This window comes from Elephantulus edwardii, unplaced genomic scaffold (genome assembly GCF_000299155.1).
Source record: "Elephantulus edwardii isolate Elephantulus edwardi_28Jun2011 unplaced genomic scaffold, EleEdw1.0 scaffold00050, whole genome shotgun sequence".
NCBI classification, from domain to species: domain Eukaryota; kingdom Metazoa; phylum Chordata; class Mammalia; order Macroscelidea; family Macroscelididae; genus Elephantulus; species Elephantulus edwardii.
This window is the reverse complement of record NW_006399800.1, coordinates 12,310,828-12,317,193: the sequence shown is the minus strand read 5'-3', so window position 1 is coordinate 12,317,193 and position 6,366 is coordinate 12,310,828.

Below are 6,366 nucleotides of genomic sequence, written 5' to 3'. Positions count from 1 at the left end.
TGCTATTCTTACTGGGGTGAGATGATATCTCATAGTTGTATTTTATTACTCTTAATCTTACTCACCTTCAAGCCATCATATCTAGGGTAACCAGGGAAAGAAAGGATTTTGCTTCTGTTTTTCCTATTCCCCTTCTCAGTTCCAGGTGATGGCTAGGATGAGTTAAGAAGTTTGGCCTGTTCCAATTCTCTTCCTGAACACCCAGAGTAGTCAAGAGTGAGTTAGGTTGTTAGATTCTCAAGTGGGGCTTACAGACTTACATTGGTAAAACCAATGAAGAAATGACTAAGAATATCATTTGGACCTTCAAACCTAAGGACTAGATAGTGATCTGGAGCCAATGTGCAGAGGTAACAATGCCAGAAACAATGGTAGAGGAGGGAGTATTGATGTGGGAGGATTGTTGTTATGTGCCATTGAGTCAGAACCAACTCTTAGCTGAACCTACAGTGAGTTTCCAGAGACAATAAATAGCACATGGGAGCTGACTGTCCATCTCTCTTTCAGGTTGTCAGCACAGCTCCTTACTCCTAGGACAGTGGAGAGTGATTAAAAGAAGGAATTAGCAAAGTGAAGATGATTCACAATGATAACTTTTCATTTGAAAATGAGAAGAGCTAATAGGGTACTCTATTTTCTTATCTAGCAATTGACATATTTAAATCCTGTCCCCTAGAGAAAATTATGTGAGCCTTAATTCTATGGGTTTATCCATTTCAAAATTATACCCTTAAATATTGTGCATTTAAATATGCACAACTTTTCCCTCTAAAATTTTTATAAGTAACAGTAGTTCACTTGGGCAAGGAGATGTGTGGAGGGCAAGAATGGATGATTAGAACCCATGTGTATGACAGTCAGGGAGCTCTGGTGGCCTAGTGGCAAGAGGCTGCACTGCAATCCCAAAGGTGTGCAGTTTGAACCTACCAGCTGCTCTGCTGGAGAAGGGGGGCAGTCTCTTCCTATACCAGTCAGATCTGATTTGATGGTACACGCACAGAAAATAATAAAATAAATTTTTTAAACAGAGTCTTACAAGGGAAATTGGGGAACGGAGGAGGAAGAGGGAGGAAAGTGCATAAATGAAGAAATAATAAAAAAATAGTAAAAAATTTAAAAAGGGATTAAAAAAGAATGGCAAACTATTGAAACTGGGTGATGAGTTCATATGGATTCATTATATGATTCTGTTTAGTTTATATTTAAAAATTTCAACAAAAGAACTAATCTAAAAGAGAAAGGATGGAAGATCTCAGATGCTCTTTAGTGCTCTTTCTTGTTATTAATCCTATCCTAGGCTGATACTGCCTTTTGTGCCATAACTTCAAAGGAATATAGAAACAGCAAGAGGCTGTGTTACAATCCCAAAGAGCACATGGTTTGAGTTCACCAGCTATTCTGAGGGGAAAAGATGGGCAACCTACTCCCAGGTGATTAACTGCCTCTGAAAACCTGCCTGAGGGTCAGCTATAGGTTCCACTACTCGATGCTACATAACAACAACAATGGGCTCCAAACTTTTGATTGCTTCTGACAGCCAAGCCTTAAATCATGATAAACTATACTATCCAGGAGAATCATATGTACCATAGGCACAGCAGGCAATCATAAGGACTTTTAGACATTAAGAGATAGTGGCTTTGTGTCAGAAATACTGAACAATTTATTTGATCATAGGCTTCACAGGTCTCCCCAACATCAGAACTCTCCTCAGGAGCCTGTGAAATTGAAAAGAAATTTGTCATTGTTATTTCAGCTGCACACTGAAAATCCAGTATGGCTTATAATAATCTAGACAGTATCTAAAATTGTGAATTAGGAATGGATAAGGTGGTGGAAACAGTTAACATTCAATACCTGTGGTTTACTTTAAGGTCCAACAGTGCACAGAATTTGTAGAATTGCTTGCTCACAGCTAAGCAATTAAAGATCTGCAAGTGAAGAAATGGTTCCCTTCTTGATCTCCTTAATAACAGGTTCAGGTTGAGGTTATGTTTACAGAGGTTGATTGTAAAGTCTAATGACATGAGGTTGATTACAATTAAGCTTGCTAGGCTCCACAATCAATACTCTTGGTACCACCAGCCAGAAAATCAAAAGATAAATTGCCCTGAGAAAATCTGCTGTCAGGGGACCTCTCTAGAGTACTGAGAAGCAACAATGTCACTCTAGAGAATTAGGTGCTTCTGATCCAGGACATGGTCTTTGCAATTACTTGCTATGCATCTGAAAGTTGGACAATGACTAAGGATGACAGAAGGAGAATTGATGCCTTTGAGTTGTGGTGCTGGGGAAGAGTCTTGAACATGCTATGGACTGCCAATAAAACAATAGATCTGTTTTGGAGAGGGTGAAACCAGGCACGTTCCTCCTTTGACGCTAGGATTTTGAAGCTCCATCTCACATACACTGGGTACATGGCTAGGAGGGACTGGTCTTTGGAGAAGAACATGATACTCAGAAGGGTGGAGGGATAGCACAGGAGAAGAAGATCATGGATGAGATGAACTGATACAGTAACTGGGACGATGGGGGTAGATGTGTCAAAGTCAGTGATACTGGCTCAGGACAGGATAGGCTTCAGAGTGGTTGAACATAGGGTTGCTATGAGTTACAAGTGACTTGATGGCATATAAAAACAACTTTATGACGTGAGAGAGATCGGAAAGCATTACGCTGAGTGAACTAACTCCATTTCATAAGGACAAATCATTTTTGTAGAAACAGGAAGATAACTAATAAAACCTGTAAGAGAATCTAAGGCAGGGAGGGTGAGAGCAAAGAAGTGAGGATAAGCAGGAAAGAAATCATAGGGTCGCACAATTTGGTGGGTGGAGGGAGGAGTGGGTAAAGGGAATGGGAACGATCTGGCAGGGATCTGGAAAAACAGGGGAATGGTGTGGATAGTTCAATAATGATTAATTTTATAAAACATAATGAATGGGAATGATTGTAGAAAACAATGTGAATGAAGTATAATGTGAAAAACAATGCATATTAACTTTGTAAGCAAACCAATATAGAGTATATTGTAGCAATCACTGCAGGGTGAATTTTCCTCTGAAACCCTGCTGGACAGTGAGCTATGGGTCAGTTCTGGCTTGACAGTACAAAACAACATTTTGTGAGACATAATACCTTATCAAGCTATGAAATAAGGCTCTTAGTCCTTTACCTACACATGGAAGCAAATTATGCCAATGATTTAAAAACTGGATTCTTCAGTGAAATGAAATTATTTACTGTACAAGGATAATCCTTGGTATTTTCACTCAGGTTTTTTTTGTTTGTTTTAGGTTTTCTTCTTTTCACAGGGTCCCATGAGAATATTTCCAGACAAGGTTCTCTCTTCTCATCTCTGAGTCTTCTTTCATAGAAAGACTACTAGGGGAGAAACCTGGGAGTATTTTCTCCCAATCCTACTGCATCTTTTCAGAGGTGCTCATCTGATTCTTGTTACTACAGCTAAATTCTTAAATGACATTTCTACACTTGATTTTCACAGCCTGCTCTTTACTTACATCCTAAAAACATTATTTCCTTAGAAGTCTGAAAGGACATACTCAGACTGAGATATTTATATTACTCCCATCTTTGTTGTTGTTTACCATCAAGTTGGAACCAACCCATAGTTGACCCTCCAGCAGGTTTTTAGAGGCAGCAAATTTCACAAGAGCAGATTGCCCATCCTTATCCCATGGAGGAGCTGATGAATTTGAAATATTCATCTTTAAAACCATATAATGACTCCATTTCCCAAAAACCAAAATATTCTCTGCTATCAGACCATAAATGAGAATCACATTGACAACCTAGCACTACTACTTTAGTGCTTGAGTTTTCAACCTACTTTTCCATGATCCCTTTGAATGTTTTTCAGCATTATGACAAGGTTATTGTTGTTGTTGTTAGGTGCTATCGAGTTGAGTACAACTCATAACGACCCTATGAACAACAGATCTGAACCCTGTCCTATCCAGTGCCATCCTCATAATCTCTGAGAGACTTGTTCCCATTGCTGCAGTCTCTGTGTCAAGCCACGTGGTTGAGGGTCTTCTTCTCTTTTCATTCTCTCTCCACCTTGTTGTTATTAGATACTGTCAAACCTGTTCCAACTCATTGTGGCTCTATATACAATATGATGGAACAATGCTTGGCCAAGTCCCATCCTTAAAATTGTTGCTCTATTTGAGCCCATTATTAGAACCGCTGTGTTGATCCATATCATTGAAAGTCTTCTCTTTTTTTCCTGACACTTTACTAAGCATAAAATCTTTCTCTAGAAACTGGTTTCTTTTGATAATGTTTTCTTAGTATAAGAGACTGTTCTTTCTATCATTGCTTCTAATGATCATCCTGGAAGTACTATTTCCAAAACAGTACAGGGTATTGTCAATATTGTTAATACTATTCAAATGTATCATTTTTTTCCTCACTCTTCCTTATTCACTAAGCAGCTTTTTTACATGCATATGAGATAATGGAAAATGCCATGGCTTGAGTCAAGCACACTTTAGTCTTCAAAGTTACATCTGTTTTTTAGTACTTAAAGAAGTCCTCTGGTACAGACATGGTTTCTTCTCACATTTGCCATTCCCTTGCATAGAAAGCTCATCTATGTGAGCTTCTTCAAACCTCATCTTTCACTTCACATCTCTTTAAAATTCTGTTCTCTTTAAAAACAAAATAACAAACACAGTTTGGTCTTTTCTTCCCTTCTCCTCAGTGATGCTGATCATGAGACCCTAAGTGTTCCTTAAGTGTACACTGTCTTTTTATTGGCTCATTGCATTCTCATTCAATGGAGCCGAGAGTCAATATTTGAGAGATGAGTGCTCAGCTGAGTTGTTCAATACTACTACCCATTCTGAGGAAGAAAGATGCAACAGTCTACTTTCAAGATTTGCAATCTTGGAAACCTTATGGGGCAGTTTTATTCTTTCCTATAGGGTTGCTTTAAGTTGGAAAGCAATGGACTTTGGATTTAAGATAATTTTGAGGTAGTCTTTATAACATTAATTTAACTAAAAAATTTAAAGTCTAAGACCTAAAACCTGTATCTAATCAAGTTTTTCCTGTATGGATGCTGAGTATATCAGTATCCTATACTTTATACAACAATCTGGATAGTCTATGATGACACTATCGTGGGCAAGCAAAAGCATAAAAAGTAGTGGTTGATAGCATCTTCCAGAAAGAGTCTGTTTGTTATGTTTTGTATATGTGGATATTGTCTCCTAATGGTGTCACTCTGGAGACTAAGGTGTGACTGATAGAGGCCATGGTCTTTGCAATGACTTGCTATGCATCAGAGAGCTGGACAATGACTAGGGATGATAGAAGGAGAATTGATGCCTTTGAACTGTGGTGTTGGAGAAGAGTATTGAATATAACATGGACTACTAAGAAAATGAACAGGCTTATCCAGGAGAGGGTTAAACCAGGCTACTCCTTGGAGACAAGGATTCTGAAGCTTCATCTGACATACTTTGGACACGTTTCAAGGAGGGACTGGTCCTTGGAGAAGGACGTCATGCTTGGGAGGGTAGGGGGGATAGCACAGGAGAGAAAGACCCTCTATGAGGTGGATTGATTCAGTGACTGGAATAATGGGGATAGGTGTGTCGGTGACAGTGAGATTGCACAGGATAGAGTAAGGTGTAGGGCTGTTGAACATAGGGTTGCTATGAGTCACAGATGACTCAACGGCACATAACAACAACAACAACAACAACAACATGAACTCAATATTGTCATCTTAATTTTTAGTATGATTCTTGCTATTGAATAATTCACAGAAGTTGTATAATAAAATTATTATTGTTTAAGTCCTAGGAAAAAAAGTAAAACAGCTTTCTAGTACCACCTTGTGGCTATATTATTAATATACATTGTAAGCTGATTTTTATCTACGTTGACACATAACAGAATTTAGCAAAAAATGCTGCGTGTGTGTGTGTGTGCATGTGTGTATTCAGGATTCTTGGTGGTGCAATGGGTCAAGTATTGGACTGCTAAACAAAAGGCCGTCTGTTCAAACCCATTAGCTACTCAGTGAGAGAAGGATGAGGCAACTAATCCCATAAATACTTACAGCCTCAGTAATCCTATAGAGCAGTTCTACGTGTGCTGTAGGGTTTCAGTAAGTCAGAATCAACTCACAGGTAGTGGACCGTATGTGTAAGTGCATGAGTATAAATAGAGAGATGGATAGACAAAGAAGTAGAAAAAAAATTAAAATTAGTAAGCCTCTGGGGTTCTGCTGTCTTGTGTTGTTGTTATGTATTGAGTTGCTTGCGACTAATAGGGACCCCAAGTACAGCAGCCCTGAAATCTGCGCTATCCTGTGCCAACTTTACTGTCTCC